This window comes from Capricornis sumatraensis, chromosome 1 (genome assembly GCF_032405125.1).
Source record: "Capricornis sumatraensis isolate serow.1 chromosome 1, serow.2, whole genome shotgun sequence".
Classification (NCBI taxonomy): Eukaryota; Metazoa; Chordata; class Mammalia; order Artiodactyla; family Bovidae; genus Capricornis; species Capricornis sumatraensis.
In genome coordinates, this window is record NC_091069.1 from 86,882,740 (window position 1) to 86,907,777 (window position 25,038).

General features: G+C 38.5%; 1 protein-coding gene across 1 annotated transcript in view; it reads left to right on the top strand.

The window, feature by feature from the left end:
* The window catches only part of STRN (striatin), a 105,281-nt gene that overhangs the window by 2,265 nt on the left and 77,978 nt on the right, over positions 1-25,038 (top strand). The gene's annotated exons all lie outside the window — the stretch shown is intronic.

The following is a 25,038-nucleotide window of genomic DNA, read 5'->3' on the forward strand; positions in this document are numbered from 1 at the left end:
CAGTTTAGGGAATGTAAGATAAGTCACACTAATTTGTTCAAAAACAAACAAAACAGTTCTTACCTTTCTACCTGGGAAGTCTGAAAATTTCCAACCTATCTTAACTTCTCTCCCTCCACCCCCATATTTAACTTTTAATTTCCCTGTAGTTGTAGTTTCTCTTTAGTTGTGCCTTCTCTCCTCCTGCCCCGCAGAATATATACACACATACACACACTACTTAACTGGGTTATTTATGGCAAATGTTAAACTTCAGGTAGATTTCCTATTGGTGCTCATCATATTAAGAATACTACATGTTCACTGACTCTTGGTTTGAGCTCCAGTTAAAATTAAGCATCCATGGAGAAACTTCGAAAATGTGCCATGACTTTTAAACAGAACAAGTATATTCTGTTGGAAGGAGAGAATTTGTAGGAATCTGTGTTTTTTGATTCTCTTATTAGCGTAATTGAAAATATATTTAAAAAATCCTTTCTTTACATCAGAATCATTAAATTTGATTATATTCCTTTATTTTTCTTTTGCCGTTGGAATTTTTCTAGAAAAACAGTAGAAAATAAGAATTGAATGAATGATGATAATGAAATTTGGATTAGTTGGTATCCTCCTTTTATTTTTATATCTTTGCCTAAGTCAGACTAATACCAGACTCAACAGAAATACCTTTAAGATTAGGTCTAATTGTCCCTTGAGGAACCTGTCAGTCCTGCTCTTTCAAGTTGCCAGGGCTGAGTTGTAAGAGGCAATCCAAGTTCTCATCTTCGTGGCCTGCCTGCATCACTTCCTCCCTCCTTCAGATCTGGGGAGTAAGGAACTGGTGCTCCCTTGTTCTAGAAATTTACTGGTCATTTTTTGCCCCTTTGCCCATGTTGATTAATATAAAATTCTCTTTTTTACTTGTGGGAATCCCCCTCTTGCCTCACCACCACCACCATTCATATAAGAGTATGTAATTCATGGGGAAAGAATTGTCAAGATTACTACTGAGCTTTGTATTTGTGAAAGAAATTGGAGATAGAATATGCATCTAATATTTGAGAGAATTTTCTGTTTATGACACATTGTGTTAGATGATCTCAAAGACACATGCAGTCTAGTTGGAGTGATAGAACAAACAAAATGCAGTAGAATCAGAATTTATCATTTTGGGGGTTTAACTTTTCTTAGAATAGCGTGAGAGAGGAGAGCTAGCAGTGAATGAGAAGAGCAGGAAGAAGGAACTAATGAGGTAATAAGAATCTAAGACTCAGTATTTGAAAATTACTGATTTCTGGGAAAGAAGCATGTAAGTAAAAAATAGTATTCATTGTGTCTAGATTTTGATGTTGCATGTGGTAAGGGAGGTTCTGCTATCTACCTGGAAATGCTGAATTGCATGGAAAAGGTGATATGATTGCGTATTAAGGCATGTGGTGTAGAGGCTCTGTGTGTGTGTCCTCAGTCACTCAGTCACATCTGATTCTTTGCAGCCCCATGGACTGTAGCCTGCCAGGCTTCCCTGTCCATCACCAACTCCTGGGGCTTGCGCAGACTTATGTCCATTGAGTCAGTGATGCCATCCAACCATCTCACCCTCTGTCGTTCCATTCTCCTCCTGCCTTCAATCTTTCCCAGCCATCAGGGTCTTTTCCAGTGAGTCAGTTCTTTCCATCAAGTGGCCAAATAAATAAATGAATACATTCATAAAAAGATGGTAATAAGTGCCATGATAAAGTAGGGTAAGGAGAATATGGAGTGCTTGAGAGGGTAGAGTGGGGAAGAAAGGCTTTACTGATAAGGTGCTATTTAAGCAAAGACCTGAAAGGGTGAAATCTGAGGAAAGAATATTCTAATCAGGGGAACAGTAGGGGGAAGGGTAAATATCCTCGGAATGTTCAAAGAGTAATTAGTGAAGTGTGGCTGAAGTGCAGGAGGAGAATGGAAGAAATGATGTCAGAGGTATTGGGCCTTTCTCATTGTAAGGACTATATTTCTGTGTCAGCAAGATGGGCAACTGTTGAAATGTTTGAACAGAAGAGTGATACCATCTTTCAGTGGAACCCTTTGCAAGGATCCAGGATAGACTGGGAGGGCAGACAGATCAGAAAGTCTAGTTAGAGGCTATTTTCATCCTCTGAGCCAGAGATGAACTAGAATGATAGTGACCAGATAACATAGTCACATGTGATACATACTTAAAATATAATAGATTCAGAATACATTTTTGAAGGTAGGGCTAGCAAGATGTGTCAAAGGATAGGAAGAGATTTGAGGGAAAGGGGATTGAAGTTTGATCAGCTTCATAGACTATTGTGAAGGTTTACTGAGCATTTAAATGGACAAAATAAACTCTTAAAACGACACTTTATTTTTTGTTATTATAACTGTTATTTACAATTACAATGAAAGACAACATGGCACAGACCTGGATTTAAATCTTTGCTTTAAACTTTCTATTTTTTTTCTTGCTAAATATATGTTTGCCATAATTCTGACCTCTCAGGAACTTAGTGTCTTCATATGTTAAGGTGAGGCTGATAAACTACCTGATGAGAATTAAATGAGATATTTAAAAATATCTAGCAGAAGTCTGGTACATAACATAAAGTGCCGAATAAATGAATGGTAGCAAGTGTGTGATGTTAAGTTTGTACTCTTATGTATCTCCTTGTCCCAGAGAAAAGCAGAGTCTTCAGTTATAACTCTTCTAAGGCTAGAGCAAGTAAGTGCCATCCTGGGGTCGTGCAGTCTAGTACTTTGGGTCTGATGATGGTGCTTGGACATTTAAGGAAGAGTGAATTATTGCCTTCAGTGTCAGCCTCAAAATACTGATTGTATACTTGAAACGTACTTGCTTTTCTTAGTAATCCACTGTGTGTCTGTTGTTTTGGAACTTACCTAAATTTTTCTGAATATGTTTGTCTTAACCTTACATGACGTCTTGGATAACAAATTGTATACATTTACCAACCACTCTATAAAACTAATCTTTGATATCATTTGTCCCTTTAACTACTTCCTTTAAACTTGGACCCAGGTGAACCCCATTGTGGTTATGGTATAATTTTGTAAACAGGTTCATTTTTCATTCTATTTATATTATTGATAACTTTATAATCTTTATATTTTTGAAAGATTACAGAGGTTTTACTCCTTTAAAACATAGCTTACTATTTGTCACTTGAGTTCAGTGTGTTTCAACTTTAGGTGAAATCGTAGAAACTTTAAAAAATACTTATTTCCTGACATGTACCCCCCAGACCATTTAAATCAGAATCTTAGGAATCAGGGCCCATGGCATTAGTACTCTTTTGAGTTTCCTAGTGGTTCTAATATGCAGCAGGGTTTGAGAGCCACTTCTTTAGTTGGCCTTTTCTGTTTTTATGTATGTTGTTTTGTTCAGTGACTAAGTTGTTCAGACTCCATGGACCGCAGCATGCCAGGCCTCCCTGTCCCTTACTATCTCCTGGAGTTTGCCCAAGTTCGTGTTTATGTATGTAGTTTGGTGATTTCAACACTTGTGTTGATGTTCCAGATACAGATGGCTTTTTATAGAATTTAGGATGTAATTTCTATTATGTTTCTATTATTCTTTTTGATGACATGTAGCATTTTATTTTTAGGCAGTAGAATATTATAGTTTGAATCACCTCTCTGAATAACTGATATAGTAGCTGGCATAGAACTTCCTTCATAGCTCAGTTGGTAAAAAGAATCTGACTGCAATGCAGGAGACCTGGGTTCAATTCCTGGGTCGGGAAGATCTTCTGGAGAAGGGAATGGCAGCCCACTCCAGTATTCTTGCCTGGAGAATCCCATGAACAGTGGAGTCTGGCAGGTTACAATGATATAGTAATCTTTGAAATGGCATGAACTTTGGAAACTATCACCTACAACCATCTTTTACAGGTAAAGTGAGGCCCAGAGAGGGGTTACATGACCAGGAATGAAATAGATTTCAAACAAGCTCTATCACTTAAATCTCCAGGTACCTTAATGGTTATTTTTAAAAAAAATTTTTTTTCAAAAACATCTTTCTTGGTCCTTAACAACCTTCGAAGGTAGAGTCACACTAATGTGACTTACCATTTTCCTTTTTATTTTGAAGCAATAGACATGGCAAATAGATGGGGAAACGATGGAAACAGTGGCAGACTTTATTTTGGGGGGCTCCAAAATCACTGCAGATGGTGACTGAAGCCATGAAATTAAAAGAGGCTTACTTCTTGGAAGGAAAGTTAAGACCAACCTAGACAGCATATTAAAAAGCAAAGACATTACTTTGCCAACAAAGGCCCGTCTAGTCAAGGCTATGGTTTTTCCAGTAGTCAAGTATGGATGTGACGGTTGGACTACAAAGAAAGCTGAGCACCAAAGAATTGATGCTTTTGAACTGTGGTGTTGTAGAGGACTCTTGAGAGTCCCTTGGACTGGAAGGAGATCCAACCAGTCCATCCTAAAGGAGATCAGTCCTGAGTGTTCATTGGAAGGACTGATGTTGAAGCTGAAACTCCAATAGGTTTGGCCACCTGATGGGGAGAGCTGACTTCTTTTCAAATAAGACCCTGATGTTGGGAAAGATTGAAGGTGGGAGGAGAAGGGGACGACAGAGGACGAGATGGTTGGATGGCATCACCGACTCAATGGACATGAGTTTGAGTAAACTCTGGGAGTTGGTGATGGACAGGGAGATCTGAAGTGCTGTGGTCCATGGGGTCACAAAGAGTCAAGACACGACTGAGCGATTGAACTGAGCTGAATACACATGGAGATTTTACTGTGTTCTATATACAGTTTTCAAGCTTATTTTATTAGCTACATTTAAGATTTCCTGTTGACTTTGGTGTTCTGAAGTTTCATAAGGTTGTATCAGAGTACAGATTTCTTTTTATTTTATTTTATTTGGGACTTTGTTAAGCTTGAGTCTCTGATTTGACATCTTATTAGTTCTGCAAAATTCTCAGTCATTATCTTTTTAGATTTCTCCTCTATCTTATCCTCTTTTCCATTTGGGTCTGATTACATGTCTCTCAGCCTTCTTTATCTGCTTTAGATTTTCCATATTTTTATCACTACATGCATTATTCTGGGTAGTTTATTCTGATTTATCATCCAGTCCATTGTGCATACATGCTAAGTCACTTCAGTCCTGTCTGACTCTTTGTGACCCTATGTACTGGAGACCAGGCTCCCTCTAAAGTTGAAGCTACTCTCTTAAGGTTATCCAGTGGGTTTGTAATTTTGGTTATTGTGGAAGTTTAGTTTTGGTTCCATTTATACGTCTTCTGCAAGAATCTTCCTGCATTTCAGGAGACCCAGGTTTGATCCCTGGGTCAAGAAGATCCCCTGGAGAACGGAATGGCTACCCACTCCAGTGTTCTTGTTGGAGAACTCCATGGACAGAGGAGCCTCTAGTGGGCTATGGTCCATGGAGTTGCAAGAGTCGGATGCGACTGAGTGACTAGCACACAGAGCTGCTGTATCTCTTAGTAGCTTCCTGTTCCCTGCAGATATTTTTGAGGTTACCTTTCATTCTTTAAACCGAATAAGTATGATTATTTCAAAGTTGTTGTCTCTCTGCTCTGTATATGTGAGATCTGATAGGGCCCTTTCTATGGTCAGTTGCTTTTGCCAGTTCCTGCTTATGATGACTTGTTTCTTTGTATGCTTAGATATCTGTGTGCTGCTCACTGTCCTTGAGAAAGTGTAAGAATAATCAGGTCTCAGATAAAGGTATCTCCTACAGAAAGTTTTTGCCTTTGTTTCTGCAGGCATTATATAGACTGAACCACTTTGGAATAAATTCCTTGCTTGGAGTTTTAGACCACCCAAGTAGTTGACTCATATTTTGGCTGTGAAGTTTTGAGTGCCAATATACTTCTGCCTCAGGCTTCTTGGGTGGCTCAGATGGTAAAGGATCAGCCTGCAGTGCAGGAGATCCCAGGTTTGATCCCTGAGTTGGAAATATCCCCTGGAGAAGGGAATGATAACCCACTCCAGTATTCTTGCCTGGAGAATTCCTTGGACAGAGGAGTCTGGAAGGCTCTGGTCCATGGGGTTGCAAAGAGTTGGACACAACTGAGCCAACTATCACATCACATACTTCTGTGTCACCTTTGCCTTGAGAGTATAAACCCTTTAGGGTCTTAGGTAAATGTATGTGTCTATTATGAAACTGTTTACCTCACATTGGGACTTGAATCCACGTGGCTGGAACTTGAACCCAGCCAAAACCACGGTACCTGGTTTCAGGGCCTGATGAAGCTCAGGTTTTTGATGTCTCATCACAGAAAGAATTCAGTGAGAGACAAAGTGATAGGTAAGAAGTGGATTTATTCAGATTCAGAGAGAAGCACACTCCACAGACAGGGTATGGGCCCTTGCAGAGGGTGAGGGGGGCTGTGAGATGTGGCATGGTTGGTTTTTATAGACTGGGTAATTTCATATGCTAATGAGTGGGGGGATTATTCCAGCTACTTTTGGGAGGGGGTGGAGATGGGAGACAGGAATCAAGACCATCCCTATGGTGAAGAAATGCAGAAAAGCAAAATGGCTGTCTGGGGAGTGCTTACAAATAGCTGTGAAAAGAAGAGAGGCGAAAAGGAAAGATATAAGCATCTGAATGTAGAGTTCCAAAGAATAGCAAGAAGATATAAGAAAGCCTTCCTCAGCGATAATTACAAAGAAATAGAGGAAAAGAACAGAATGGGAAAGACTAGAGATCTCTTCAAGAAAATTAGAGATACCAAGGGAACATTTCATGCAAAGATGGGCTCGATAAAGGACAGAAATGGTATGGACCTAACAGAAGCAGAAGATATTAAGAAGAGGTGGCAAGAATACACGGAAAAACTGTGCAAAAAAGATCTTCACGACCCAGATAATCATGATGATGTGGTCACTAATCTAGAGCCAGACATCTTGGAATGTGAAGTCAAGTGGGCCTTAGAAAGCATCACTACGAACAAAGCTAGTGGAGGTGATGGAATTCCAGTTGAGCTGTTTCAAATCCTGAAAGATGATGCTGTGAAAGTGCTGCACTCAATATGCCAGCACATTTGGAAAACTCAGCAGTGGCTACAGGACTGGAAAAGGTCAGCTTTCATTCCAATTCCAAAGAAAGGCAATGCCAAAGAATGCTCAAACTACTGCACAATTGCACTCATCTCACATGCTAGTAAAATAATGCTCAAAATTCTCCAAGCCAGGCTTCAGCAATACGTGAACTGTGAACTCCCTGATGTTCAAGCTGGTTTTAGAAAAGGCAGAGGAACCAGAGATCAAATTGCCAACATCCACTGGATCATGGAAAAAGCAAGAGAGTTCCAGAAAAACATCTATTTCTGCTTGATTGACTATGCTAAAGCCTTTGACTGTGTGGATCACAATAAACTGTGGAAAATTCTGAAAGAGATGGGAATACCAGACCACCTAACCTGCCTCTTGAGAAATCTGTATGCAGGTCAGGAAGCAACAGTTAGAACTGGACATGGAACAACAGACTGGTTCCAAATAGGAAAAGGAGTATGTCAAGGCTGTATATTGTCACCCTGCTTCTTTAACTTCTATGCAGAGTACCTCATGAGAAACGCTGGACTGGAAGAAACACAAGCTGGAGTCAAGATTGCCGGGAGAAATATCAATAACCTCAGATATGCAGATGACACCACCCTTATGGCAGAAAGTGAAGAGGAGCTAAAAAGCCTCTTGATGAAAGTGAAAGAGCAGAGTGAAAAAGTTGGCTTAAAGCTCAACATTCAGAAAACGAAGATCATGGCATCTGGTCCCATCACTTCATGGGAAATAGATGGGGAAACAGTAGAAACATGGTCAGACTTTATTTTGGGGGGCTCCAAAATCACTGCAGATGGTGACTGCAGCCATGAAATTAAAAGACGCTTACTCCTTGGAAGAAAAGTTATGACCAACCTAGATAGCACATTGAAAAGCAGAGGTATTACTTTGCCAACAAAGGTCCATCTAGTCAAGGCTATGGTTTTTCCAGTGGTCATGTATGGATGTGAGAGTTGGACTGTGAAGAAGGCTGAGCGCCGAAGAATTGATGCTTTTGAAGTGTGGTGTTGGAGAAGACTCTTGAGAGTCTCTTGGACTGCGAGGAGATCCAACCAGTCCATTCTGAAGGAGATCAGCTCTGGGATTTCTTTGGAAGGAATGATGCTAAAGCTGAAACCCCAGTACTTTGGCCACCTCATGTGAAGAGTTGACTCATTGGAAAAGACTCTGATGCTGGGAGGGATTGGGGGCAGGAGGAGAAGGGGACCACAGAGGATGAGATGGCTGGATGGCATCAAGGACTCGATGTATGTGAGTCTGAGTGAACTCTGGGAGATGGTGATGGACAGGGAGGCCTGGCGTGCTGCGATTCATGGGGTCGCAAAGAGTCGGACACGACTGAGTGACTGAATTGAACTGAACTGGAGATCTCCAGGAATTGGACCACCACCCACTCCTTGGTCTTTTGACAGTGCCTTTGGAACTGTCATGTTGCCTTTGGAAGTGTCATTTAGCTTGCTGATTGAGGATCAAGGTCTATTCAGAGTTGACTTGTTTGCATGTCTTGGATCCATCTGATTCTGGTCAGTTTATCTTGTGTCCCTGGGCTATGTCATTGTTTCAAAAGTTGTGCCCTGCCCCTTTCCCTTCTGTTACAGTTAAGACTCTATACTCTAGATGGTGCTGGTCTTTACATTTTGTCTTTTGCATTCTGCTGCTGCTGCTGCTAAGTCACTTCAGTCGTGTCTGAATCTATGCGACCCCATAGACGGCAGCCCACCAGGCTCCCCCGTCCCTGGTATTCTCCAGGCAAGAACACTGGAGTGGGTTGCCATTTCCTTCTCCAATGCATGGAAGAGAAAAGTCAAAGTGAAGTCATGTCCGACCAGAGCTGTCCAAACTATAGCTCAAATTTGTTCTGATTGGTCAACACCCAGAGAGCAAAATGGCTTTTGTTCCCTTACCTCACTGGGTTCCCATTTTCCCTTCAGTTTTGGTCAAATAATTCCTTACTTTCTTACCAGCTTTGCTTATGATGATTCTAGAAATATTTTATCTAGATGTTTTGGCTCTTTTCAGTAGGAGAGCTGTTCCATGACATCATTACTAGCACTAAATTCTCATACATTACTTTCTAAAACTATAAAAAATGGGCTTAATAATTATTTGTAGAGAAATATCACTGATAGTACTTCTTTATCAGGAGATGTGCCCATTTAGCCCTAAATATTACTTATTAACTAAATCTACTTCTCTTTGTATTGGGGTGGAGGGTACTTACTTCCACAAACTTTGGTAATTTAAGCAGAATTTAAAGCAAACCCCTTTGCTAATCAGTCTTTGAAAGATGTTTGAAAACCCATGTAATTGGGACTGGTTTCCCTTTGTCAGCCTACTGTGTGCTTGATGTCAGCTACACTTTTTTTTTTTACACTTTTGATGAAGTTTCTTGATTTGGTCAACATTTTGATGAAGTAGTCTGCTACTACTAAGTCACTTCAGTAGTGTCCGACTCTGTGCGACCCCATAGACGGCAGCCCACCAGGCTCCCCCATCCCTGGGATTCTCCAGGCAAGAACACTGGAGTGGGCTGCCATTTCCTTCTCCAATGTATGAAAGTGAAAAGTCAAAGTGAAGTCGCTCAGTCGTGTCCGACTCTTGGCAACCCCATGGACTGCAGCCTACCAGGTTCCTCTATCCATGGGATTTTCCAGGCAAGAGTACTGGACTGGGGTGCCATTGCCTTCTCCATGAAGTAGTCTATTGACCATCATAATTTGGCAGTGGGAAATGTGTACCTTCTAGTCAGCAGCTCCATAACTTCTGATTTAGATTTTTCCAGACCTTGTTTTTATTCTTTTAATTTTATTTTTAAAGTTTTTAATTATTTTTTGGCCACATGGCTTTTGTGATCTCAATTACCCAACCAGGGATTGAACTCTGGCCCTCGGCAATGAAAGTGCAGAGTCTTAATTCTTTGGACCTCATTTTTATTTGTAAATTATAGATAATAAAGCCACCAAGCAGAGTAGTTGTGTGATTTTAAAAGATAAAATATGTATAGTATATGACCAATAGGTGTCCAATAAGTGGTTTCCCCTTCTTGGTTAAAATTTCTGTGGATAGAATGCATTTGATTGTATTGTTTAAATCATATTTTAGAAGCCAACAACTAGTTTAAGTGATCCATTTGACATAGTAACTGCTTACATTCTCTTTGCCCTGTTAGTAAGTGATTTAGGGACAATAAATTGATGATAGATGAAATACGATGCGACCAGAGATGGCAGTAGAAGGTGGTAATAACTTACAGGCATTGCAGACTAGAGATACAACAGAGAAAACTGTAGTTTGGGAGAGAAACCTGAGGCAGGAAGGAGAAGTTGGGAAGCTGGTAGAAAAGAATAGATAAAGGCGCAGAGGGGTTGAGGTGGGTATAGGCAGATAGAAGTCACAGACTTCAGCACGCACATTCACCTGTTTTTACTTCCTAATGGATGTATTTTCTGTAGTCTTCATTTTAGTACTTAACTGTTGTAGAATTTTAAGGCTGACAAGGACAGACAACTAATAATATTTTAACCTCCAAGGGACCTTAGAACGTATATAGTCTCATACTTTGTTCCATCTTTTAGAGCCTGTGAAACTGAAAGTCACTTGGTCGTGTCCAACTCTGCAACCCTATGGACTGTACAGTCCATGGAATTCTCCAGGCCAGAATACTGGAGTGGGTAGCCTTTCCCTTCTCCAGGGGATCTTCCCAACCCAGGGATCGAACCCAGGTCTCTTCACATTGCAGGCGGATTCTTTACTAGCTGAGCCATAAGGGAAGCCGTATAGAGCCAGAGGGAGGAGGTAAACTTAGATCAGTCTGTGAGTTGGTGTGTATTTAGTTTAGAACTCGGGAGTCCCAGTACTCAAGCTGAGCCATTGTTCTCCATAACTCATTGTCTCCTTTTATTGATCCCTCTCCCTGAATAACTGCTTCTGATCTGAAGTAGAAAAATGAATTATAATATTTACCTGATTAAGTATGCTTTGAATAGCTGTCATAATTTAAAGAAAGTTATCATTTATTTCAATCTTTTCTTCAGGTAGTATAATGTAATGAAACAGTTATATTGTAAGGGGCTCAGGGAAGGTTTTTAACAATTTGTGTTCCTCAAATGTGTTTAATAATGTACCACTGTATTTTCTTTTAATATTTTTATTTATTTTTGTGTAGCGAATGTTGAAATACAGTCTTTATTTCTCTTTAAAAAAATGCAAATTTGGGTATTTTGCAACTTGCTCTGAGAATAGCCTAATTAAGTTCTATGTATATATATTTATTAGTATGGTTTGTGTTTATTGATCATATATCATTTTTTGTGTAGTGCTTTACTTAGGTTATTCTTAGCTCTACTTTACATATGCTATATTTGAACAGAATAATATGTCAATCATGTATTTGCTCTTATGCAGTAAAAGTATTTGAGGAAATAAAAATCACTTTCTTTGGCAAACTTTAATGCTGCTTAACGTCTATTATAAAAACACCCTATCGCGTACGAGGGAAAATTTGTCATAGTGTTGGTTAGCAGCAGTATGGCAAAAGGAGAAATGAGTAGGTATTTTGTTTTGGAGAAAAGATAGGGAGAAAAATAAGGGAGTAGAAGCCCTAGAATTCAGGTGAGTTTTGGGAAATATTGAATAAGGTTGGGTGGAATAGGTATTTTGGGTGTGGTGAATAGATTCTCAGCATGACTCCATTGGGGATCCAAAGAAAGCGCCAGGGGGTGTTTCATTACCTTACACACAGGTTTTATTAGCACTCGTTTGCATGTGACAGAAGTTGGATCCAATACTAGCATATCTAGTTAGGAGAAATAAACATGATGTCACATTCCTAAAGGATGATACCAGTTTCACCTGATGGAACATTACAGCCCAGTCTGGGGCTTGTTCTCAATTTTTTTGTTTATACTTTCTAAATGAGAAAGTTAAGCAGTGAGCTAAGGAGCCTGAATTACAGGCACAACTAAATCCTGCTCCTGAGGAATGTGGATACATACGCTAAACGGAGGGAGCAGAAGGAGCCTGGGGACTTGGGTCAGCTCCCTTACTGAACTGGAAAGAGTGGTCAGTCAGGGAGGAAGGTGCCCTGGTCCCAGTAATAGAACTCAGCACTGTATCTGCTCTTTCCTCTCTTTATTTTCTTCTTAACTCTCCAAAAATAATAATAGTTTTATTTATTGAGCACTTGCCCTTGCCAGGTACAGCGCTAAACACTTTTCATGTATAATTTTTATTAACCTTTGCAAAACTACCTGTGTAGATACTCATAATCATTCCATAATTCATAGATGGTAAATTAATAACCCTGGTGGCTCAGTGGTACAGAATCCGCCTGCCAGTGCAGGAGACCCAGGACACACGGTTTGGATCCCTGGGTTGGGAAGATGCCTTGGAGAAGGAAATGGCAACCCACTCCAGTATTCTTGCCTGGGAAATCCAATGGACAGAGGGAGCCTGGCTGGCTACATTCCGTAGGATTGCGAGAGAGTCAGACATGACCTAGTGACTAAACAACAACAGTTCATAGATGAGAAGAGAGGTTAAATAAGGAATAATTTTGCCATAAGGAAAGTTTGAGTGACGAGCCTGGGCATGGCAAGTAGAAAGAAATACAAACATACGGTCGTTTGTCAATGTAGCCAAGTGCACTGACCCTTCACTATTGTGTTTTAAAATGCTGATTGGAGTGCTGTGTTGTCCATCTTGAATAAGCTACAATTATAATATATTAATGATTTCTGATTTTAGTTTTTTTTTGGCCATTTGGCATGTGGGATCTTGGTTCCCTGACCAGGGATTGAACCTGTGCCCCCAGCAGGGAAAGTGCAGAGTCTTAATCACTGGACTGCCAGGGAACTCCCTGGTTTTCTTTGAGTAAAGCACACTGAGTGCAAAACCATAGATTTTAAATGATTTTTTCCCCAGTCTTTAACAGTTCATCCAAATCTAATTTGACAAAACCTAGTGTTTTTTAGTAGGTTTCCTTTGTCTGTGTTTCTGAAGCATTCAGTGTAGTCTTTCTCTTCATGCCTATATTTTGTTGGTTTATATGATACTTAATTGAATTACCTGATCAAAGTACCAAGTGGAACCGACATCAGCAGGTTTGGGAGGAAGTCCAGTTGACACTTGGTTGACCAACACGGATGAGTAAACTACAGATTTTAGCTTTAGCTTTGAACGTTTAGTATACCTTAGGCTCTGGGCAGTGTTTCACAAAGTTACTGGATAATACTGCTTAATCCATAGGGTTGGTTGAGAGAGGATTAGTGGTGAAAACTCCTGCTCTATCTTGATTATACCACATATCTCATACTTTGCATATTTGTTTCCTCACTAGATTGTGAGTCACTTTAAGGGTGTTCTTATTTCCCTAAGTTCAGCAGAATGATTTGCACATAGCAGTTGCTTAATATATGGTTCTTAAATGAAAGACTCATGTATTAGGTTACATTGTTATTTGAATATGTATTAAATAAATGTATCTATATATATATATCTTGTCTCCCAACTAAATTGTATCCTTAAGGGCAAGTCTTGTGTCCTACACTTCTTTGATATGCACAGTGTTTGTCATTGGAATGTACTACGATTATCCTTTACTGCCTGCAAAGCATGGGTTTCAGGACCATTCCTCCTGCCTCCTACCCCCTCCATGGATACCAAAGTCCGAAGATGCTCATATAATATGGCATAGTATAGTCAGCCCTCTATATCCACTGGTTCTGCATCTTTATGTTGGTATATAGAGGAACGGTGTACTGTCTCTTGCTGCTTGCTATGACTTCCACTGAAAAGAGCCTTTTAGAGCAAGTTAGTTCTTGCCTGGAGAATTCCAGGGATGGGGGAGCCTGGTGGACTGCCATCTATGGGGTCACACAGAGTTGGACACGACTGAAGTGACTTAGCAGCAGCAGCAGCAGGTCTATTCAGAGCATTGCCTGAGCCCTGCCATGTAATTCTGACAGCTTATTTCAGGGATGTTACTGGCCTCATAATAGCAGCCTGATATTAGCTGCAGCAAATGGTGCTAGAGTTTTGGTTGTTTTGCTTATAGGTTTGTTTTCTTCTCTGTTTGTGTGTTAAACACTGACTGGCATATACCAAGTGTCTTTGGCATCATGTCCTAAGAAGTCTTTACAATCATCAGGGTAATGTAACAATTTTTTTTTTAAAGCCCATACCTTAACATATTTATGTACACTTCTTATTCCTTCTAAGTAGATAGCAAATCAAGTATTTCTTCTTTCATCTTTACTTTGCATTCTACTTTTTATTTATAGTTGCATTACCAATATGTTATGATTGCAGACATTTTTGAACTCTCCTTTAATAAAATAGAAATGCTTCAGTTATCTAGAATGTAGTACAAAAAGTTTTGATTTCCTTATCAGTAAACATGTTTCTTTCCTTCAAAAATTAAACTTCTTAGATTCTTATAGCTAGCCAGCTAAGTGAGAATGAGCACAAAAAGACTGAAATATGAAATTACCAAAGTTGCCAATATCTCATAGAAAATTTGTTGTTGTGAATTGAAAAAAAAGTGTGCTTTTGCTTTCAAGACTTTGGGTTGAAACCTTAGGTACTTACTGAATACCTGGCATTCCTTCTAGGCACTGTGGAGAACAGGCAGATATGAGTTCAGCTCAGTCGTGTTTGATTCTGCAACCCCATGAACTGTAGCACGCCAGGCCTCCCTGTCCATCACCACCTCGCAGAGTTCACTCAAACTCATGTCCATTGAGTCGGTGATGCCATCCAGCCATCTCATCCTGCCCTCCATCTTTCCCAGCATCAGGGTCTTTTCATATGAGTCAGTTCTTTGCATCAGGTGGCCAAAGTATTGGAGTTTCAATTTCAGCATCAGTCCTTCCATTGAATATTCAGGACTGATTGCAGCTCACATGGAGCTTATAAGCAATGATTCTTAATTTCAGGTAGACCTAAGTCCGTTATGCGTATGGTAATAGTTACCTTGCTAGTGCCATTTCAGTTTTTCCCATTAAAAACCAACCAACCAGTAGTAACAGAAGAAACCCCTTTCTCAGCTCTTATCCATTAATATGGTGATCCTATCCCTTCATGTTTCTGTACAGGCCACCTTTACTGTCTTCAGTTTTATACTAATCTCAGCTCGCTCGCTCTCTCTCTCAGCTTCTTTGTTCTCTTTCTCTTTTTTTGATCATTCCTTTCTCAATCTCTTGTGATCTTGCTACTGTTCTCTGTTCAGATAGTTGTTGCCCAGATTATACTTTTTTTTTCCCAGTAGTTACACATTAAGTCCTCTCACTCCAGTTGATTCCTTTTATTTAATTATATTTCTAGTTAGGCCTGGTATTTTTCACAGTTAAAATTCTTCATGTCTAATTTCTTGCTTATCTCTTTACCTGGGTGACCTGTCACTTGAAAGTCAGTCATCGTTCTCCTCCCAGACTACTAGTCAATCTTCTTCTCTGTATCCAAACTCTCCTCTACCTTGTCTAAAAATCTAGATTCATCTTTCATTGAATGCTTCACTCTTGTCTTCACTTTCCCAGCACACATCTGATTTCATAAGTCCTGTGTAATGTTTTAAATCTATGTAAAATCATTTAATTCCTGACACTGCACTGTTGTTATCCTGGTTCAGACCTCCATCACCTCACCACCTCATGTCTGGGTGACTGCAGTGAGGGACCTTCGTAATAAATATTATGCCTCTGGTCTCTTCTTTGACCAAGGCGTTCTACATAGTATTGCTTCTGGCTTCTAAAAATATTGATTTGTTCAAGACATTCTCTTTTATTTTTCATTTTTGTGTGTAGTAGATTTCAGATCTCTCCGTTATCTCTCCATTAGGCTATTTATATTTCCTATCTATTTGATCTTTTTCAACCAAAATAGTGTACTCTTGCTTTGCACATAAGCCATTATCTCTTTTTCCTTTGTCTCTCTCTTTTAAAAATCATTACTCAAAAAGGTTTGCATTCTGGAGTCTCTTTCCACCACCTCATGGTTTGTGTTACTCTTTCAGATTTATGTGTTCTTTATTCAGATTTAGCTTAAGCCCCATTTCCAATGTGAAGAGTGTTTAGAGAATATTTTTAGTACAGCTAATCCTTGAACAACACGAGTTTGAATTGTGCAGGTCTACTAAATGCAGATTTTTCTCTGTAGTCAGTACTACAGTACTTCACCATCCAAGGCTCGCCGAATCCGCTGCTGTGGAACCATGGATATGCAGGAACTACCAGTGTGGAGGGCCAGCTGTACAAGGAGTTTTGACTGCCCAAAGGGTAGATGCCCCTAACCTCCTGTTGTTTCAGGGTCAGCTGTGGCTGCTTTGTCATTTGGCACTTAGGCTGTGTTACCTTGTACTCTGCTTTTTATGAACCCGTTCACTTCATTGAATAGGTATTTATTGGATATCTGCTACGTGCAAGTGACCATTCTGGACCTTGGGGATATAGAAACCAATAGCGGAGCCAGTCCTTTCCATCTTGGGGCTTCAGCAACTGCCTCTGTACCCGATTAAAAAAATTTTTTCCCTAGCACCTGTTCACAGTACATGTTAATAATGATGATGTTAAAATTGAGTTCAAATTTACAAGAAGGAGCGCCTGGCCTAATAATGCAGATCCCGCTTTCTTTCCTGCTACCTCTACCTTACTGCTGACCAAGATACACTGGTAACTTCAGAGAAGAGGATGATTGATCTGTAGGATGAGGATGTCTATTAGAAGGTGGCTATTGTCATGGATTCAGTAATAAATTTAAAAATTAGCCAAAGTAATACTGCCTAGGAAGATATTAACTCAACTGTATACTATCAGTCTCCCATGAAAAAGAAGACAATAAGTAGAATGCAAGCAAAAAGAAAATCTTTTTTTAAAAAATATTAGTCTTGGGATCAGTACTTATTCAGTTGTGTTTTTCATACACATCATCTTTGGTTCTGTAGAATCACAGGATGTTAAACTCTGCATAGTTGAGGGTACTGAGGCTCAGAGAAGTTCAGTAACTTTAATAAGATCACACAGGTTAGTGGGAGAACCAGGAGTAGGAATTTCCCAAATGACATCAAAGAACACTGAATTTTTGTATAATATAGCTCAGTAATTGATGTATATAGTTATGGCCCTGAGTTATCAGGAAAAATTAAGTGATGTTCACTAACTTTTTTGAAAAGTGAAAGCAGGAATTCATGGATCTTTTTGATTCAATATACTTCAAGGCTTAAATGGTTCAATTTATATCAATTATTTTTTATATATGTTTTATGAATCTTTACTGTTTTTCCTACTTTGTATTCCGTTTGTTTTCCTTTTAGACTGAGTAAAGATTGTTATTTTTGACATTTTAACCTAATTTTTTATATCAGTTTTTTTTTTTTAAATCAAGAAGTGAATGTGTTATGATGATTGAAAGTCAGGTAGTTACTGATAAAAGCTTTTTAAAATAAAACTTGACTTTCCTAATTTAGGAATCTATTAATGTTGACTTTTTTGACAATGTTTTTGTAAACTTGCTATAACATGAATTAGAGATTTAGAGCATAAAATTACTAGAAATCACTAATTTTTCTACAAAAAAGAAACAACGTTAGTCCTTGTTTAGAATTCAGAGTTAAATTTAGAGTTTCTTTTTTATCAGTTTTAAAGAAAACCAGAGCTGTATGGTAGTTAAAAGGGTAAAAGTAGATTTTAATCAGGAACCATTACAGTAGAAGGAAAGAGAGCTTTTAATATGAAACTGGGCTCAATCCGAAATACAACAAGGTGAGGTTGGAATAGAAAGCCAGTGAGGAGGGTATGTGTGTGTGTGGCGAGTGGAGGGGGGTGTTGGAGACAAAGCATCAAGGATAAGGGGGTGGATGTTGTTCAGTTGCTAATTTGTGTCCAACTCCATGACCCCATGGACAGCAGCACCCCAGACTTCCCTTTCCTTCACTATCTCCCAGAGTGTGCTCAAACTCATGTCCATTGAGTTGATGATGCCATCCACCCATCTCATCCTGTGTTGCCCTCTTCTCCTCCTGTCTTCAATCTTTCCCAGCATCAGGGTCTTTTCCGATGAGTTGGCTCTTCACATCAGGTGGCCACAGTATTGGATTTTCAGCATCCGTCCTTCCAATTAATATTCAAGGTTGATTTCCTTTAGGATTGACTGGTTGGATTTCCTTACAGTCCAGGGGATTCTCAAGAGTCTTCTCCGGCACCACAACTCGAAAGCATCAATTCTTTGGTGCTTAACCTTCTTTATGGTCCAACTCTAACATCCATACATGACTACTGGAAAAACCGTAGCTTTGACTAGATAGACTTTAGTCAGCAAAGTAACGTCTCTGCTTTTTAATATGCTGTGTAGGTTTGTCATAGCTTTTCTTCCAAGGAGCAAGTGTCTTTTAATTTCATTGCTACAGTCATTGTCGTCAGTGATTTTGAAGCCCAGGAAAATAAAATATGTCACTGCTTCCATTTTTTCCCCTTCCATTTTCCATTAAGTAATGGGACCGGATGGCATGATCTTTGCTTTTTGAATGTTGAGTTTTAGCCAGTTTTTTCACTCTCCTCTTTAGTTCCTCTTCACTTTCTGCCATTAGGGTGATATCATCTGCATATTTGAGGTTGTTGATATTTCTCCTGGCAATCTTAATTCCAGCTTGATTCATCCAGCCCAGCATTTCGCATGATGTACTCTACATATGTTAAATAAACAGGGTGACAGTGTACAGCCTTGTACTCCTTTCCTAATTTTGAACCAGTCAGTTGTTCTGTGTAAGGTTCTGTTGCTTCTTGACCCAAACATCAAGGATAAGGGATTCTTACTAAACTGACCTGACAGGATTCTTGCTGAGGGCAGGCTAGGGTGATCAGATATCACCCAAGGGATAGTGGAGATGAGGAATTTTGATCGATGCTGAGGATGATCAGATATTGAAGGTGGCTGGAGAAGGAAATGGCAACCTGCTTCAATATTCTTGCCTGGAAAGTCCCATGGACAGAGGAGCTCGGCGGGCTACAGTCCATGAGGTCCCGAAGAGTTGGAGATGACTAAGTGACTAAACACGCACACACACACAAATTTTCAGATATTGGAGGTAGAAGATTCTTGCTAAACTGCCTTAGTGAAATTATTGCTAAAATTGAATGATACAAAGATGGTCATGGAAATCCAAAGTTTCGGTCTTAAAGGAGAGAGCTCAGAGAAGGCTGACTAAAGTTTTGTCAAAGAAGAGAATCTTTGTCAAAAGAAATGATTTATATAGAATAATTGTATATACAAACCACAAGATATATACAAAAAATAGATTTGTATTTTTTGTATAACTCGCTCTCCCCAGTTCTTGGTCGCAATCTGTTTAGACGTAAATTCTGGTATCAATTTAGTGTGTATCCTCCCCGAATTTTTGTGTATACACATATAAGCATACACAGTTTTTTTAAAAATTGAACTTGTATTTGCCTTGACAATAATTGCATCTTTACATTTTAAGTTTTTCCAGTTAAGATTTCTCTCTTTCCTTAAGTAGAGACATCTTATACTTAAATACTTAGGAATAAACTTAAGAATTTATAGGTTTTATTACTTTTGTGAGTGGGATTTTTCCACATTACTTTCCTACTGGTTATTTCCAATATTTGGGAAAGCTGTGCTTTTGTGTGCAAAGTCATCTAGTTACCTTGCAGAAATACTTATTCTTTCTAATGTTTAGTTACTTTAGGTAGGAAAGCCAAGTGTAGGTATTTCCAGTGTTTATTCCTTCTTTGTTTAGAATTGGCTATCAATCCCAGAATTTAGTATTATGATAATCATACTTCCTGGAGGGTCTCCTTTTGTTCTTTTTTTTTTTAAGTTAAATGGAAATTGTGTAACTATTAAGTGTGATATTTGTTAATGGTTTCTAAAAACTACTATCTAGCATGTTAAGGAAGTTTCTTCTTAGCTTTCCAGGAGTTATTAACAGAAATAGATAATGAATTTTGTTAATTTTTTTTGATCTCCTAAAATAATACGTTATTTTTTTCCCTCATTTATCTTACTAATGGCATAAATGTGGTTGTGGAGCGATTTTCTTTTGATACACTGATGTATTTGATTTGATTATATTTTACTTAGGATTTAGGATTTTTCCTTCAGTATTCTTCAAGTCATTATCTTTGTTAATCTTGTTTTGAAGTCAGGTGAGAGGGTTGAAATCTCCTGGTTTTCAGTCTGTGGCACATTATCATCGTTGGTCTGCACACAGCCCCTCTCTTCTCTAATTTACTTTTCCATTTTTGTCTCGATTCCTCTCATATTCTCCTTCCAGATTTTTATGTATCTTTGTAAAATATTTTTGTTTTTCTTATGCGTGTATTTTTTTATTTACAAAAACCAAATTGTATAATTTTCTCTTTTTAACAAGGCTCATCTGTGATATTTTCTGAATATTAAGACCACTACTTTTAGCTATTTGTGAATGTCTTTCACATATTAATGAGTAGAGAAGTGGCTGGTTTGTAGGGTATATGTAAACTTAAGTAATTTGCTGATTGGTTTCTAGAGTGATTGCTCTTGTCTTCATTTCCACTAGCAGTGCATGATTGCACATTGCTGTTTACACTTGGCATATTCTAGAGTTCTGATTTTTGTTAGTCTGATAAATGTGAAGCTGTATCTCCTATTTAAATTAATTTAAATTTTTCTGGTTATCACTGAGATGAAGCATCTCTTCCTAAATTTGTTAGCCTTTTGGGTTTCTTCTACTCTGATGTGCTTGTTTATATCCTTTGTAAGAGCATGGAGGAGTGTTGGTCTCTGAATTTATTGAGATCATCTTCTATCAATATTCACAAGTAGGATTAGTTTTCTTTTTCCTATAATTTATTTTTGGTAATTTTTCAGGTTAGTGTTGCAGTTTTAATAGGAAACAGAAAGATAGTTTTTATTTATTAAAGCTAAAAAAATCTAATACTTGTAAAGTAGGTTAAGATGAAGTCATTGGATTTGTATTTATATTAGTAACATCACTTAAAATAACAGATATCATTTTATGTAATGGATTTAATTTTAAAAAGGCATATTTTCTGAATCTTATTTTTAAAAATTAATAAAAGGAAAAAAAATAGAAATACACGTGCATACACACACACACACTCTTAGCTACTTTAATTGTTTTAGAAATGTTAGAGATTTGTGTGTATATGAAAACCAGGATTACCAAATGTATTTCTAGTCTGAAAACTCTAGCCTTGTGTTACCTGCCTTGTAGATGGAATGCCCACCTTTATAGTAAAATCAGTTACATATAAAGTTATTATTTCAGTCTTACCCTCCCTCCTTACAAGCTCTTTTCATTATATCCTTATTGCCTTTATATATTATTTACACATAAGGCAGCTTATCTTAATAAAAGTCTGATGGTAGTGTCTTAGTTTTCTTCAGATCTCTGTTAGTGTACACATCTATGATTTAAATATGATGTTTGTACATAGTTATTTTAACTATTTTATTTTTCTTTTTGTTTGTGTGACAATGATATGAGTTAATAAAACACTTATTCAGAGCAGTGAAACATAGGAAGAGCTCAATAAAAGGTAACTTTATTAATTTTGTATATTTTCATTGTGCATGTGTGCCCAGTCATGTCTGACACTTTGTGGCCCCATGGACTGTAGCCTGCCAGGCACCTTTGTCCATATCCTTTTCCAGGCAAGAATACTGTTGCCATTTCCTCCTCCAGGGGATCTTCCAGACCCAGGGATCAAACTTGCATTTCATGTGTCTCTGGCATTGGCAGGCAGATTCTTTACCACTGTGCCACCTGGAAAGCCAGGACTTATACATATAAGTCCTTGCACTTATTTTTGGTAATTATGTAACCAAAGCAGATGTTAGTTTTGCTTTTTTCCTGTCTGTTTCTACATGTGGGAAAGGTCAGAAGGGACTTCAGCAAATTGTTCACATTGGTAGCCTCTCAGTAATGGAATAGAGGTACAGGCGTGGATCTGTTGTTCTTCCTTTGTATCTTTATATAAAGTTTGGATTTTTCCCCATTTTTCAGCATTTTGAGTGAGGAAGAAGAATATTTTTAAAAAGCAACCAAGATATAGCTTATTGAACTGATCTCTTTATGAGCATTTGGATGGCTTTGTTATAAGACAATGGTCAACATATGGCAAAATAGTTCATATTAGTAATTATCATCAAAGAAATGCACAGTTACACATTGAGGTGTCCTTTTCTGTCTATGAATTTTTTAAATCAATGAGAACACTTAATGCTAGGGAAGATAGTTAAGCATTACTCGCATACATTGCTGTTTGTATTGTCAATTGGTCAGTACCTATGAGGAAACTGTTATACTTTGACCTAGTAATTCTGCTTGTCATAGTCTATCCCAGAGAAATAAACAAAATTGCTAAAAGTGTATATGCATGAAGATCATCATTGGCAGTTTATTTTGTACTAGTGAAAAATTACAATATAAATGTTAAACTATAGTGAAACTAGTGTCATTTAGGAATGCTTTTGGCTGCAGGTAAACCCTATTAACAGAGGCATAACATATAAAGTTTATATTTCTCATAAGTCTGGTGGTGGGTAGTCTTTTTACCTGACATAGCTGGTACAGTTGCTCAGTGAGGACATAAAGAAACTTTCTATTCTCCTCTACCATCTTTCACCCCCAGTGTGCTGGCTTATTATTGTCTTTCCTCTTGTTACATTGTGATTCCAAGATTACTACGGTTAGAGACATCAGGACCACAGTAAAAAGCAGCGAAAAAGTTTGTTTGAGGTTTTCTGTTTGTTTAGAAGTGAATCTCCTTTGCCAGTGAATGATAAACCTTCTCCAGAAGTATCTTCTCTCCATCCTCAGCACACGTCTCATTGGTTACTTGGTTACGTGTAACTGTAAGAGAATCTAACCAGGAAAGCATTTGGCTCTCTAGATTCTATAGTGGGAAGTTTCAGGGTTGGTAAAAGTGGGATGGGAATGTACCATTTGTAAATAGATGACTAGTGCAATTTCGATGCATGAAGGAGGGCACCCAAAGCCAGTGCTCTGGGATAACACAGAGGGAGGGAGTTGGTGGGGGGTCTCAGGATGAGGGGGCACACATGTGTACCTGTGACTGGTTCATGTTGATGTATGGCAAAAACCATCATGATATTGTAAGTATCCTCCAATTAAAGTAAATTGAAAAAAAAGAAAGTACCATGTTGAAAATACATTTAATACATCTAACCTACTGAACATGATATCTTTAGCCTGGCCTACCTTAAATGTGTTCAGAACACTTATATTATCCTGCAAGTTGGGCAGAATCATCCAACACAAAGCCTATTTTATCATAAAGTGTTGAATACTTCATGTAATTTATTGAGTACTGAAAGGAAAAAACAGTGGTTGTCTTGAGTTTTGAATGGTTGTAAGTGTATTCATTGTTTCTTCTTGTGATTGCATGACTTACTGAGAGCTTTGACTGCTGTTGCTGTCCAGTATCATGAGAGTATTGCTAGCCTGGGGAAAGATCAGAATTCAAAATGTGAAGTATGGTTTCTGCTAAAAGAATATTGCTTTCCTACCATTGTAAAGCTGAACCCTCATAAGTGAGGGACTGTCTGTAGTACTAATGGGAAAACCAGGTTCCCTGATACGGCATTCTCTCCCTCCAAGTATAACTCTGCAGAATCAACCATCTTAAAAAACTCTTTAACTATTCTTTTTGTTATTTATTCATGTTTTAAGACAACGTTCTTAAACTACTCCCTCTTTATCTGTTTTAAATAATATCTATAGACTTCATGTATAGTAAATTAAAACTTAGCTATATCATCCCCTTTCACTTATCCACTCCAGTTTCACCGACTTTCTTCAGCATGTCACAGTATTTATAGTTAATGTTTATATTATGTGAATGTACACGTAATATCCACTTCTGAACAGCCAGATTGTGTACTGTGATTTTTTCTTTTCCTATGAAGGTTTTTGGCTTCCTTAGAGTTAATGATTAACTCGTTTCCCCCCATGGTTTAATTTTCTTTGAGTGTTGCTCTATTCACATACTTCAGTAGCTTTTAGAGACAAATTTACATGTGATCACACTTACCAGATAATTTCTCTGGCCCACTTCCCCTGTTCTTAGTACTTTTTTGCTTGGTTGGGCTGAGTCTTCGTTGCTGCACAGGCTTTTCTCTAGCTACGGGGAGCAGGAGCTACTCTCTGGTTGCGGTGCACAGGCTTCTCATCGTCACGCCTTCTCGTTGCAGAGCCCACGCTCTGGAGTGCTCGGGCTTCAGCAGATGCGATCTGTGGGCTCAGTAGTTGTGGCTCTCAGGCTCTAGAGCACAGGCTCAGTAGTTGTGTTTTGGACATGGGCTTAGTTGTCCTGCAGCGTGTGGGATCTTCCCAGACCAAGGATCGAACCTGGTCTCCTGCACTGACAGTTGGATTCTTTATCATTGAGCCACCAGGGGAGCCTCCTGTCCCCACCTTAAAAAAAAAAAAACAACAAAACTCTTGACCTTATTCCTGGAGTTTCCTGTCTTGCTCTAATGTGGGCTATTGCTCTTTAGGGGCCTGTAAATCAACTCTTATCCTGGAACTCATTGCTTCCCTCCATTGTTAGAACTCCTCTGTTTTCTGAAGTCTTTTTCGTCTTTTTAGTTTATCCTTTCATTTTAATGGTATCGTTAGTCTCTTGAGGAAGGATGTGTGGGAAGGAACTGTTTAGAAAATTTACATGTCTGAAGATGATTGACTGATGGTTGGAAAGAATGTGAATATATTGTTTCATTTCATTGTAGCCTCAGTATTATTCTGATTCTTATCTGTTATATTTGTCCTATTTTTTTTGTCTTGGAAGATTATCCCTGGTTGTCTGAAGTTTTATGATAGGTTTTGGTGTAAGTGGTGAATTTGCATTCATTGTGTTGGTGGTAGGATTGTTTCTGTCCTTCACTTCTAGAAAAAAAATTTTTTTGAATGATTTGCTTGATATCCTTTTCTGACTTTTCTCT